This window comes from Tamandua tetradactyla, chromosome 16 (genome assembly GCF_023851605.1).
Source record: "Tamandua tetradactyla isolate mTamTet1 chromosome 16, mTamTet1.pri, whole genome shotgun sequence".
In the NCBI taxonomy this organism is placed as follows: Eukaryota; Metazoa; Chordata; class Mammalia; order Pilosa; family Myrmecophagidae; genus Tamandua; species Tamandua tetradactyla.
The window spans coordinates 879,161-892,501 of record NC_135342.1 but is presented as its reverse complement, the minus strand read 5'-3'; positions in this window follow the sequence as shown (position 1 = coordinate 892,501).

Below are 13,341 nucleotides of genomic sequence, written 5' to 3'. Positions count from 1 at the left end.
CAGGCCTACCTCCTTGGGCTACTGTTTCAAGGCTGCTCCCTGCTCTCTGATACCACCAGACATAATGGAGACCTGATATTCCCCAAATAGCCTCTGCTCAGGCTCACCAGAAATATTTGCATATGTCAGTTCTTATGACTGGATCCCCCTTCCACAACCATTGCATTCATTGCCAGAAATGAGGACCCTTCCATTTAAATCCAGTTCTTCAGGATCCTAGTCCTGGGATGACCTCTGGGTCCTCAGACCTAATGGCAGGGAGAATGGTAGATATGGATCCCCAGGACCCCTCATTTCCTAAATGGGGTTGCTAAGACCATGGGGTCTAGGCAGGTGTGGGCCTGGGAGACTCTCAGTCCTCTGCGTAGGTCCATCAACCAGGGAGCCTGTGGGAGAATGAGACCAGGAGAGGCGGGTGGTCACAGTGGCCCATGCTGCAGCCCTAGCCCTGCCCACTTAGGGTGAGGTAACAGCCTAACCTCAGACCCCAGAATCCAGCACTGGTCACACCAGCTGTGTGACCTGGGACACAGAGCTGCTTGTGCCCGGTGCATCCATCTGTCGATTGGGATGGTAATGGCATCCACATCCCAGGATTGTATATCAGACGTGTGCCAAGGGCTGTGACTCTGCTGTTCCTGGTCACAAGTCTAACACTTCTGCACATGTTTTCAGTGTCAATGAGGGGAGGGATTTTTGAAAATGTGGGTGTTGTTTCACCTTCTTTTTAAGCTTGTAAGAAAATGTGACGTTTATGACTCTTTGTTTTCACCAAATACTTAGAGGTTAATTAACATTTCAACCAACTATTAGGTGTTGACATAAGTTTAACCTGAGGAATCTGGCTAAATGTGACTACAGGCAGTGCCAGCCGCCTCCCCATGAAGACTGGAGGCACTGCCCATGCACTGGGGGCCGCCTGGGGCTGGCTCTCACCTGCTCCTCATTCTCAGCCCGGGACTTCCTCGGGTGCCTCACCTGGCCTCCCTCCTAGGAGGGTGCAGGAAAAGTTCCAGAAGACCCTTTCTCCACTTTTCTATTCTGGCCTCACACCTCCTCCCAGTCCCCAGGCCATGAAACTGCAGCAGCCTTTTTATGAAACCGCAAGGGGATATACTTCCCCCTTCTGGGCTGACCTGGGAAATGGTGCTCCGGGTTCTACAAGGTGGGATTTCATGTCCTCTTAAAGGGCCACAGATATCTGGAGAGTGTAGTCTGCAACAGGTCTCAGAAATGTTTAGAGACATTTTATTTCAGATGCCCCTCAAAGCTACAAGACCAAATCGACATGCCACACCACCATTCCATTGCGCCCACTCACAGTTGAGGGCTAGTAAATATGGTCATCTTGCTTTGAAAGTACCAGTAGACTGAAGCTGTAGAGTCAGTTTTGAGTTTTAATATATTGGATCAGGGACAAGGGACAAGAAGCCTCCAGAAGAGCGTGGCTGGCAGATGGTGGAGGACACTCGGTGGCCTTGCAGCAGATGGACAAGGGTGGAGTCCCAAACCGGTTCCTTCAGAAAAATACCTTTCCTGCCTGAATAGTCAGTGATTGTGCCCATTCCAGGCAGACATACTGGGCTTTTTTCCCAGATATTTCTTACTCCATGTCCTGAAATATATTCAACTCCTTTTAAGACTCTGGGACCTCACTGAAAAGGGGCATGAAGTGTCATCTCCTGCTGGGACAGGGTCCACTGCTGTCTCAGGTGCACCACATGTGTGAAGGGGCACTCAATAACAAGATACAGTTTGGGGAATGTTTTGGTTTGCCAAAGCTGCCAGAATGCAATACACCAGAAATGGCTTGGCTTTTACAGTGGGGATTTATTAACTTACAAATTTACAGTCATAAGGCCATGAAAATGTCCAACTCAAGGCCTCAACAGGACAAAGCCTGGGCTCTGAAGACAGGCTGCTGGCATCCAGGGCTCCTGTGTGCACAGGAAGGCACACACACACCGTCTGCTTTCCTTCTCTCCTAGGTTTCATTGCTTTCAGTTTCTGGTTCCAGTGGCCTCCTCTGTTTTCTGTGGGTCCTCTCTTAGCTTCTCTAGGGCTTTTCTCTGTGACATTCTCTCAATTTCATCTCTCTTAGCTTCTATGTCTCCTACCCTCTTATAAAGGACTCCCATAAGTGGATTAAGACCCACCTTGAATGGGATGGGTCACATCTCAGTTGAAGTAACCTAATCAAAAGGTCCCACCTACAATAGGTTTGCACCAACAGGAATTTATTAAAAGAACCTGGCTTTTTGGGGGGTACATTACAGCTTCAAACTACCCACTCCATCCTCTGGACCTCAAAAAGACATGTGCAAAATACATTCATTCCATCACAATATCACAAAAGGCTTAAATAATGTCTGTAATAGTATTAAGAACAAAGTCCCATCAAAATCAGTTACAGGCATGATCTGTCATGGGGCACAATTCCCCTCCAGCTGTGGACCAGTGAAACTTAGAACAGGTTATCTGCTTCCAATATACAAAGGAGGGACAGTCATAGAATAAACATTCCCATTTCCATAGAGAGAAATTGGAAGGAAATAGGGGTCACCAGACCCAAATAGTTCCAGAAATCTTCAGGTCATATTTCATTAGATTTTGAGGTCTGAAAGTCATCTATAGAAAGATGTTTTGTCCTCGGGGGTTGATATACTGGCAGCCCACCCTTTCTGAGGGCTTGGGTAGTGGCCCTGTTCTCCCCAAAGACTGGGGGGAAGTTCCAACCTCCCCATAGCTGGAGAGGCAGCCATGTTCTGCACTACAGCCCCTCAAGCATCAGGGTGGTAGAAGACTCCCATTCCCAGGGAAAGGGCTCTGCCTTCTGAAGCCTGCAGTGCAGCAATCCTCCTGAGCAAAGAAGGGGAAGGCCTGGTCTCTGCAAACTCTGGGGCAGACTCCCCTTTCCACAGCATGGGCTCGTCCACTCTCCTGGCCTGAGGTATCCTGCTCCCATGGTTCTGCCTTTGAAGTAATTTCTCCTTCAATCTGTCCCATTTCAGTCCCTTTTTAGTCCAGGCCTGTAGTGGTTCCACTCATACAGATCTCACAATGAACTTGTCAGTTTCACATGCAGCACAGAGGGGTCCCAATCATTGACAATATGACTTTCCACAAATCCTTTCTGGATAGCTCATCTCCATCCTGACTCACATTGAAATCACTGACTGGTTCCACGTTCAGTTCAATCCTCACATGGGGCACTATTCTCTGGGGACTCTCTTTCTGTAATTTTATTACAAGACACGTTAACCTCTTAGTATACATATATACGATTGGTTCTGTTTCTCTGGAGGACCCTGATGGATACGGATCGTCACCATACATTGTTGGATAGATAAAGAAGCCTAGGTCACTGTATAGAAGGTCCCAGCAGAGCCTGGTTCATTACAGAGTCACAGACGAAGTTACCAGCGTTAGAATTCCTGCCCTGGGAATGTCTCCATACACATGATTTTTTTTTTTCCAGCAACAAGAGCTTATGTTATTATACCTTACTTAAGGATTTAAATTTTTTGCCAACTGAAGAGAAAAAGAATTTAAAGTACACCATCTGGAAGAAACTGGTCACTCCTAGCTTACATAAAGATTTTTCATAAAACCACTAGGATATTTTGATAAATAATTATAGTCTTCATAAAGTTTGATTATGAAAATTTTATTAAATCCCAGCAGTCTGTACTTTTAAATAGTCCTAACACAACTTGTTTGAAAATATCATCAGAGGGAGATGCAGTGATATTCTAGAGGCCAGAATCAATCTGCTTACAGCTGCATCATCAGAACCCCCTGAATCATGGCTGAATGCAGAAATACTTCAGATGCTTCCCCCAAGGGCAAAGGTGAAGGCCCCCTTTGTTATTATGTCTGCTCACTGATGGCTGGGATGCCTCTAAATATTTCGGCCAACACACAAGGCTTGAGTGCAACCACTTTGTCTGTGAGGGCCCTTTACTGATATCCATTTTGCTAATTAATGAAAAAGTTCAGCAGTGAAAGCCTTTTTCTTTTCTGACATTCATAATAATTAGCTAAATGCCTATTGTTTTTTTAGAGATAAAGACTGCTACAGGGTTCAGAAGTAGCCCCATTTGGGGTATGTGCTTTTGGAGTCAAAACCCCTGGGTATGTGAATGCCTACCTAAAGCAAGTGACTACACCTGTGATGAAACCTATATTAGCCAAGACATACAAACTACCACACTGATGATGCTAAGTAAACTGAATCACAGCATCATAATATAATGTGCTTAAATCATCCCACATACATAGCTAAAAATAAAGTCCTAATACATTGCCAAACTAATTTTATAAACTTAATAATAATTCATTGAATTCATCTGGCCTACAAACCAGGCTCTAATTCAAGACCACACTTGCATCTGGTTAAATACCTTAAGGCATTTTCTATATTAAATGGAACTTTTGATGAGACTGTGACCTCCTAAGAAGTGTAGTCTAGTTGTCCTCTAGCACACACCAAATCTGGATTTGTTTAAACGCTTTATTATGGGAATGTTTAGTTTGTTCCTCTATTTCCTGTAATTTCTTAAATTGTATGTAAAATATAAAATGCCAATTAAGAGAAGACATCAAAAGTGATGCTGCATACTTCACATGGCATCACATCAGAAGTAAAATATTTTGTCATCCCAACATTATTATAAGAAAAAAAATCTTTCATCCACATACTTATCATTTTCAGTGGTCTTTATTCCTTTCTGCCAGTCCATGTTTCCATCTGGTATCATTTCTCTTCATCTTACAGTGCAGACCTATTGTGCTCAGCTTGCATTATCAGAAATTGTTTGTAACTACTTTTCATTTTGTAAGGATTTTTTTCTAGATACAGAATCCTGTGGACATGTTCTTTCTCAACACTTTACATATGTCTTCCCATTGGCTTCTGGCCTCCGCTCCCTGATGAGAAGTGGCTGCTAGTCCCATCACGGTCCCTTCTACATTATGTCTTTTTTCCTGTGGTTACATTTCAGATTCTTTGTCATCTGTGGTCTGAAGTTTGACTATGTTGTGTCTATGTATGGTTTTCCTTATGTTTATCCTTCTCGGGATTCAATGAGCTTCTTGCCCCATTCTTCCTGTATTATCTTTCTGAGACTTCACTTACACCTATGTTATACTTCTTCATATTTTGTCACAGTTTACTGAGACACTCTTCATATATTTACCCACAATTTTAGCTTTTTAGTTTTTTTTCTCTCCAGTTTGGATAATATATATTAATCCTATCTTCCATGTTCGTTAACTCTTCCTTCTGTAATTTCCAATCTATTAATCCCATTTTTGTTTCAGACCCTATGCCTTTCTGTTACATAATTTCCATTTGACCCTCTTTTATAATGCCATTTTTTGCAGAGATTCTCTATTAGTTTACTCATTATATCCATCTTTCCCTTAAGTCCTGAATATATTTATTGCATCTGTTTTGAAATCTTTGTCAGCTAATTCCAGTACCTGGGCCATCCTGGGATCTGTTTGTATTGCCTGTTTTTCCTTGACTAATTATTTCTTTTTTCTGCTTTTTTGAAAGTCTTATAATAGATGCCATGGTAACCTGGATTGGAACTAAGAATACTGAGGCAGAGGCAAAATGGTAAAGAAGTTCTACACATTGCTACTTCTACCAGAATACTAAATGACTGAGAAAAGAGATTGGAATTAACTAGTTGGCAATTCTGGAAAGTAATTGGACATTTAGCGCACCCAGCAGAGTGACAGCCACAGGGAGAGATGGGCCGAGCTTTCCCACTTTCATGAGTGAGGGTGAGTCGGAAACAGTGACCGGAACCCACCCTTTAGCCCCTAACATAGGTTGTAGAAGCAACATCCACATTCCAGCAGCCAGACTGGGCCAAGGAAACCCTATCCTCTAAGAGTTGCGGCTGCAAGTCAGTTTCGTCGAGGTGATACCTGGGGACGGACATCCTGGCCTCCATTTCAGCCCCTTGGCAGCAGTGGCTTCACACCAGTAATGGTAAGAAGATTTAAAGGGACAGTGCACCTTAGTTTTTAAAAATTCTTTAATTAATTACTTAACTTTTGCTTCTCTGTTTTTTTTTTTTTTTTTGATTGGTGAAATTATGTCTATTCAGTGGATGACCACAGAGAACTGGATGACCACAGAGATGATGGGACAAAAGTGTCAGTGACCATATAAAACAGGAAAATAACACTCACAAAATAGTTTGAAAAAGTAACAAAAAACAGCCAGCTCAAGCCCTTAACAAGTAAAAAATCAAAAATCCCTAGGGACTGAAGAGTGGGGAATTACATTTTTGGAATGACCACATTATAATATTCAGAATGTTCAGCTGTTAACAAAAATTACAAATCTTATCAAGAGATAGTAAAGTGTGAAGCAGGCACAGAAAAAGAAAAGAATTTGACAGAAACTACCTTATCCCAGAGGGAACGCCATCATTGGAAGTAGTAATCAAATATCTTAGATCAACTCTCTTAAATAGGTCAAAGAAATAAGTGAAAATATGGATAAAGTGCTAAAGGAAATAACACATTATGAACAAAATGAGAATTTCAATAAAGAGATAGAAATTATAAAGAGAAAACAAACAGAAATTATGGAGCTGTTATTATAGTACAATAACTATAATGAAATATTAGTATATGGGTTTAACAGCAGATTTGAGCAGTGAGAAGAAAGGGTCAGTGATTTTGAAGATCATTGAAACTATCCAGCCTGAGGAGCAAAAAAGAACGAAGAAAAATGTCATGGCTTGAGAAACTTTTGGGACATTGTGCAAGCTTGAAGTTGTTATGTTCTTTTAATTCGTTCTGGTGGCGTAGACCTACCGTGGGTGGGACTTTTTGATTGGTTGTTTCAATTGAGACGTGACCCACACAATTAAAGGTAGGTTTTAATCCTCTAATGGAGTCCTTTATGAAAGGGTAAAGGACAGAGAGAGCCCAGAGAACTCAGAGAAAAACACTCAGGGAGAGAGCTAAGAAACCAATGTCCAGGGGATTTGAGAGAGCCACTGGAATTGGAGTTGAAAGCAATGAAACCCGGGAGTGAAGGACTAGCCGATGCCAGTCACACACCTTCCCATGTGACAGAGCTACCTGGATGCCAGCAGCCTTTCTGCAGAGAAGGTATCTTCATCTTGAGCCTTAATTTGACATTTTGGTGGCCTCAGAACTGTAAATTTGTAAACCAATAAATCCCCATTGTACAATCCAATCCATTTCTGGTATATTGCATTATGGCAGCTTTAGCAATCCAAAACAGACACCATCAAGCATACCAACAAATACATTATCAGAATCTAAAAGGGAGAAGGGGGAAGAAAAATATTTGAATAAATAATGGCTAAAAACTTCCCAAATGAAAGACATGAAAGTAAAAATCCAAGAAACTCAACAAACTCCAAGCAGGATAACCTCAAAGAGATTTATATCAAGTCATATTGTTAAATTTTCAAAACTCAAAGACAAAGAGCCTTGAAAATAGCAAGAGATAAGTGACTCATCACATACAAGAGATCCTAAATAAGATTAACCACCAATTTCTCATTGGAAACCATGCAGGCCAGAAGGCAGTGGGATGATATATTTAAAGTGCTGAAAGAAAAACAGCAAACAGTCAACTAAGAATTCCATATCAATCAAAAACTGTCCTTCAAAAATGAGGGAGAAATTAAGACATTTCTGGATAAACAAAAGATGAGGGAATTCATTACCACTAGACCTGCCCTACAAGAAATTCCAACGGGGGTCCTTTATGTTGAAAGAAAAAGGTCACTGGACAGTAACCTGAAATCACATTAAGAAATAAAGACTGGGCCACGGTGGCGCAGTGGCAGAGTTTCACCTGCCTTGCCGGAGACCCGGGTTCACTTCCCAGTATCTGCCCATGTTAAAAAAAAAAAAAAAAAAAGTTTAAAAAGAAATAAAGACCCCCAGTACAGTTAACTAGTTGGATAACTATAAATGGTGATATTATTTGGTAATATTATTATATTTTTTCATTTGTAAGTCTGCTTTTTATTTCTTACATGGCTTAAAATACATATTCATAAGAAACAATATAAACCTATGTAATTGGACAAATGTAAAAGTTGTCATTTGTGATGAGAATAATATAAAGGATTCAGAGAGATATGGAAACACAGTTTGTGTATGATTTTGACATTAAGTTGATATTAATACAAGTGAAATGTAATAGATTTAGTATGTTAGATATGATTCCCATGGTCACCAGAAAGAAAATAACCAAAACTGGAAATGAGAATTGGTTCAAGATGGTTCACAATAGAAGATCATGTAAACTACAGGAAGGCAGCAGTGCAACTGAGAAGTTAGGGTTTAACAAGTGGTTACTACTGCTGAGCCATTACATAGACATTTCATTTTACTTTCTGGTATATTAGAGTAGCCAGAGGGAAACACCTGAAATTGCTGAACTATAATCTGACTGCCTTTATCTCTGATAATATTTGTATAACTATATAGCCTTTATCCTGTGATTGTATAAACCTTGTGACTGACCCTCACTGGTACACTTTCATCCTGTTTTTCAACCTAGAGTCTTAAGATGACTAAAGACAGCCCCTAATGTTTATGATTGAAAGGTCCTCAGTAGACCCAGAACTAACTCACTCTGATTCCAAAACTATCTTGCTAGACAGAGCTGTAAATGGCCTTCCTGACATGCATAGAAGATTAAACTTTAACCTATAAGTGACCCATGCTCATTGTAATACTAAAATCACACCCGTCACCCTATGAAGGCCCCATCTTTTCATGTATGTTCTGTGACTAAGCATCTAATCAATCGACGTGTCTCAATAATTAGATCACCTCTAACTTTGTCATCTCGAGCCATTGCACTCATTATCCTAAAGACTGCTCATCTTTAATACTATAAAACTATGAGAGTTATAGCAGTTAGGAAGACAAATTTTTAGGCTGATTAGACCATCTGATATCCTGCTTCACACTTAGCAATAAACTCTTTATCTTTTGACACAAATAGATTGAAAATGAAAGGATGGAAAAATATTATTTCATTCAAATAGTAGCCAAATGAGAACTGTGGTACTTAAATTAATATCAAAGAAAATAGATTTGAAGTAAAAAAAAAAAAATTGCTGGGTGGGCCATGGTGGCTCAGCATGCAGAGTTATCTCCTGCCATGCCGGAGACCCAGATTCAATTCCTGGAGCCTGCCCAGGCAAAAAAAAAAAAAAGTACTACAAGAGACAAGGAAGAACATATATTGATAAAAATCTCACACTTGATTTTTTTTTTTGCCTGGGCAGGCTCCAAGAATCGAACCCAGGTCTCCAGCTCCGCAGGCAAGAATTCTTGCCACTGAGCCACCATTGCACTACCCTTAAAAACTCAACTAATAATAAAAATGTAAAAATTATAAACATACATGCACCTAAAAACAAAGGCCTAAAATACATGAAGCAATTAATTAAAGGGAGAAATGGACAGCTCTACAATAACAGTGACTCAATACACCACTTTCCATATTGGATAGAACATCTAGATGTAAAAAAAAATAAGGAAATGGGGGACTTACACAACTCTCTAATCAAGTCTAACAGACATACTTAGTACAGTCCACTCAACAGTAGCAGAACTCACATTCTTCACAAGTGCACTCGGATCATTGTCCAGGACAGAACATAAGTTAGGTTACAAAACAAATCCCAATAAATTAAAAATTACACATAGGATTTTCTCTAACCACAGTGGAATGAAGCTAGAAATCAACAATACAAGGAAAACTGGAAAATTCACAAATATGTGGAAACTAAAACACTCTTAAGCAGCCAATGGTTTGAAGCAGAAAGCACAAGAGACATTAGAAAATACCTTGAGGTGAATGAAAATGACAAGACAAATACCAAAACTTATGGGATGTAAAGAAGACAGTACTCAGTGGGACATTTACAGCTGTAAATTCCTATAGTTAAAAAGAGAAAGATCTCTAATTAATAACCTAAATTCACATGTTAAGAAACTAGAAAAAGAAGAGCAAACTAAACTCAAATGATCAAAATGAAGGAAATAATTCAATTAGAGTGGAGACAAATGAAACCAAGAACAGAACAACTGAGAGAATCAATAAATCTATAAGTTGATTCGTTGAAAAGATAAATTGACAAAGCATTTGCTAGAGTGACAAAAAAAAGAGAAAACATGTAAAAAAAAATCAAAATGAAAATGAAGATATCACTGCGGACCTTACAGAAATGAAAAGGATCATACAATAATCTGATCAATTGTACTTCCAACAAATTAGATTTTTTTTTGGTTTGCTAAAGCTGTTAGAATGCAATGGTATATACCAGAAATGGATTGGCTTTTATAAAGGGGTATATCAGATGACAAATTTACGGTGCCAAGGCCATGAAAATGTCTGAATTAAGGCCTCAACAAGGGGATACAGGCACTCAAGAAAGGCGAATCGTGTCCAGAGTTTCTCTGTCACATGATATCTGCTGTCCTCTCCTGGCTTCTGGTTCCAAACGACTCTCTCAATTCCTATTTCCAGTGCTTTCTCTCTAAGCGTCTGTGTGTCCTCACTTAGCTTCTCTAGGGCCAACTCTGGGTTTCATCTCAACTCAGAATCTCCAAATGTCATGTCAGGTTTCATCCTCTCTACTCTTTGTGTCGGCTCTGAACTAGCTCTCTCTCTCCATGAGCTCTTTTAAGGACTCCAGTAAACTAAATAAGACCCACTATGAATGGGCAGGGTCACATCTCCATGGAAACAACCTAATCAAATATCTCATCCACAGTAAGTCTGCACCTACAGATTGGATTAAAAGAGCATGGCTGGGCAGGCCACAGTGGCTCAGTCACAGAGTTCTCGCTTTCCATGCCAGAGACCCAGGTTCGATTCCCAGCGTCTGCCCATGTAAAAAAATAAAAACCATTTAAAAGAGCATAGCTTTTCTGCAGTACACAACAGCTTCAATCCAGCATAATAAAACAGAGGAAATGGGAGAATTTCTAGAAATATACAAATTATCTAAAAACTAACTTGAGAAGAAATGGTAAATTTCAACAGACCTTTAACAAGTAAAGAAACAGAATCAGTAATAAAAAATCTCCTAACAAAGAAAAGTGCAGGACTTTCACCATACGACTTCATTGGTGAATTCGATCAATTGTTGAAGAAAAATTAACAATAAGCCTTCTCAAACTCATCCCAAAAATGAAGAGGAGGCATCATTTCCTAATGTGTTCTGTGAGGGCAGCATCAATCTAATACCAATGCCAGATAAAGACAGCACAAGAAAAGAAACTATAAATCAATATCCCTATGACAATAGATGTGAAAACCCTCAACAAAATACAGGATATTAAAAGAATTATACATGTGACCAAGTGGGATTTATTCCAGGAGACAGGCCGCTGCGCACAGTTATGCAGTAACTTGGTTGACTTCATTCTCCTCCTCCTGCTGCCTTCCTGAGCAATTCAGCTGTGCCACAAAGATGACGCAGCTCTATAATTCCAGATCTTGTTTGCTCTAAATACACGAAGCTTTAGAAGCCCCTTTTTATGTAAGGATTCTTCCAAACACCTATGCTTTAATGTTTAAAAAGTATGAACATAAATAGGATTATGTTTTACGATTCTTGAGTTAAAGTGCATTCCTAATGATACTGAACTAGGAAATGAAGGTCAGGTTTTATAATAATTATAGAGAAAATTTCCAGAAAGGAATACAATTATTTCACCTTGTTTTGAGAAAGACTGGGCTGAGATCATGGTATTATCATGTCATGGATGGGAGAATCATGTTTCACTGTCAGTCATGCCAATTAAACATTTACTGAGCGTTTACTGTGGGCAATAAATAAAATACATAACATACTCCTCAGGAGCTCAAAGGTGCTTCTGATAATATCAAATTATTACAATATAGCTTAGTAAGCATATTCTTTCTTTAAACCAAGTTTTTTCCTATGTCAGAATCTTTATGTATCTTTTTCACCATTCTCCATAACTTTCCCACTGTCACCAGCGCCTTGTGGCTAAATGCACATCTGGAGTCACGTTGCCTGGATTTAATTCCCAGTTCCAGTGTACTGACTTTGTGTGACCTTGGACAAATTACTTGGAGAAAAACTGCACTGTACTCAGTTTTCCATTTTGAAAATTGGTGGTAATTATAGAACCCCTCTCATAGAGCTATTATGCAGTTTAAATTAGTTACTGCATGGAAAGGGAGCAGATGGGGCACCCCCAAAGCACTCCATTAGCTACTAATTTCAACTTGCTTATTATTATATTCACACAGCTGCTTCCTCATAATTTTGGTCTCAATGTCTCAATTCGAATCTTATCTTCCAAGAGGCTTCTCACAATTACCTAAAATTCTAACTTCTTACTGTTTTGCTTTCATTTATTTTCTTTCTCTTTCTTTTTTTTAATCAGAGAAGGTGTAAGTTTACAGAAAAACCAGGCATAAAAGAGAGAGTTCCCATATCCTATCCTATTATTAACCTTTTGCATTGGTGTGGTACATTTGCTGCAGCTGATGAGAACATTTTTATCACTGTCCTATTAACTTTGCGCCATGGTTCTTCCTAGGCTGGTGTGTTGTGAGATCCTTCCTTTCTGCCTCTCTTTTTAAAACTTTATTCTAGTAATCTACATACAAGGGAGAGAGGGAAGGTGGAGGGCCACGGTGCCAGGAGAGCTGACCTCTTATGAGGCCTCTGCCTGACCCGCTCTCCCCGTTTGCTGCAGTGCCCAGCTGGCCATCCCTGCCCTCCTCGCGGGGGATCGCAGCTGTGCGGCACTGAGGCGACCTTGAAGCTTCTCCCTCCGCCGCCTCCTAGTGCGGGCGGGGTTTTTACTTAATCCAAGTCCGTACATCGCAGCCACCCAGGGGTCATGGCCACCAGGGGATGCCTGCTCGGGACTCCAGATGAAACGGTACAAAATCTCTGGTGTGGGGGTGGGGGTGGGGCGGTGTTAAAACTCCCCAGGTGGTGGAGAGGCCCGGAGAGGGGTGGACAATGACTGGTTTCCGGCAGGAGTGCACGACGCGCGCGGGTCTGGAGGCTGGGGGAAGCCAGTGCCTGGGGCACGACGGGTCCAAAGAGCCGTGCCCGGTCGCTGCCGAGGGCTCGGGGAGGCGCCTGCACGCCGGAGAGGCCCGGGGCACCTGGGAACCTAGCCCCTCGCCAGGGGAAGAGCCGGGCCCCGCCAGCCACCTGCCGCCTGCCAGTGCCACCTGCCACTCCACTTACCTCCTGCCGCCTGCCACTGCCATCTGCCACTCCACTTGCCTCCTGCCGCCTGCCACTGCCACCTGCCACT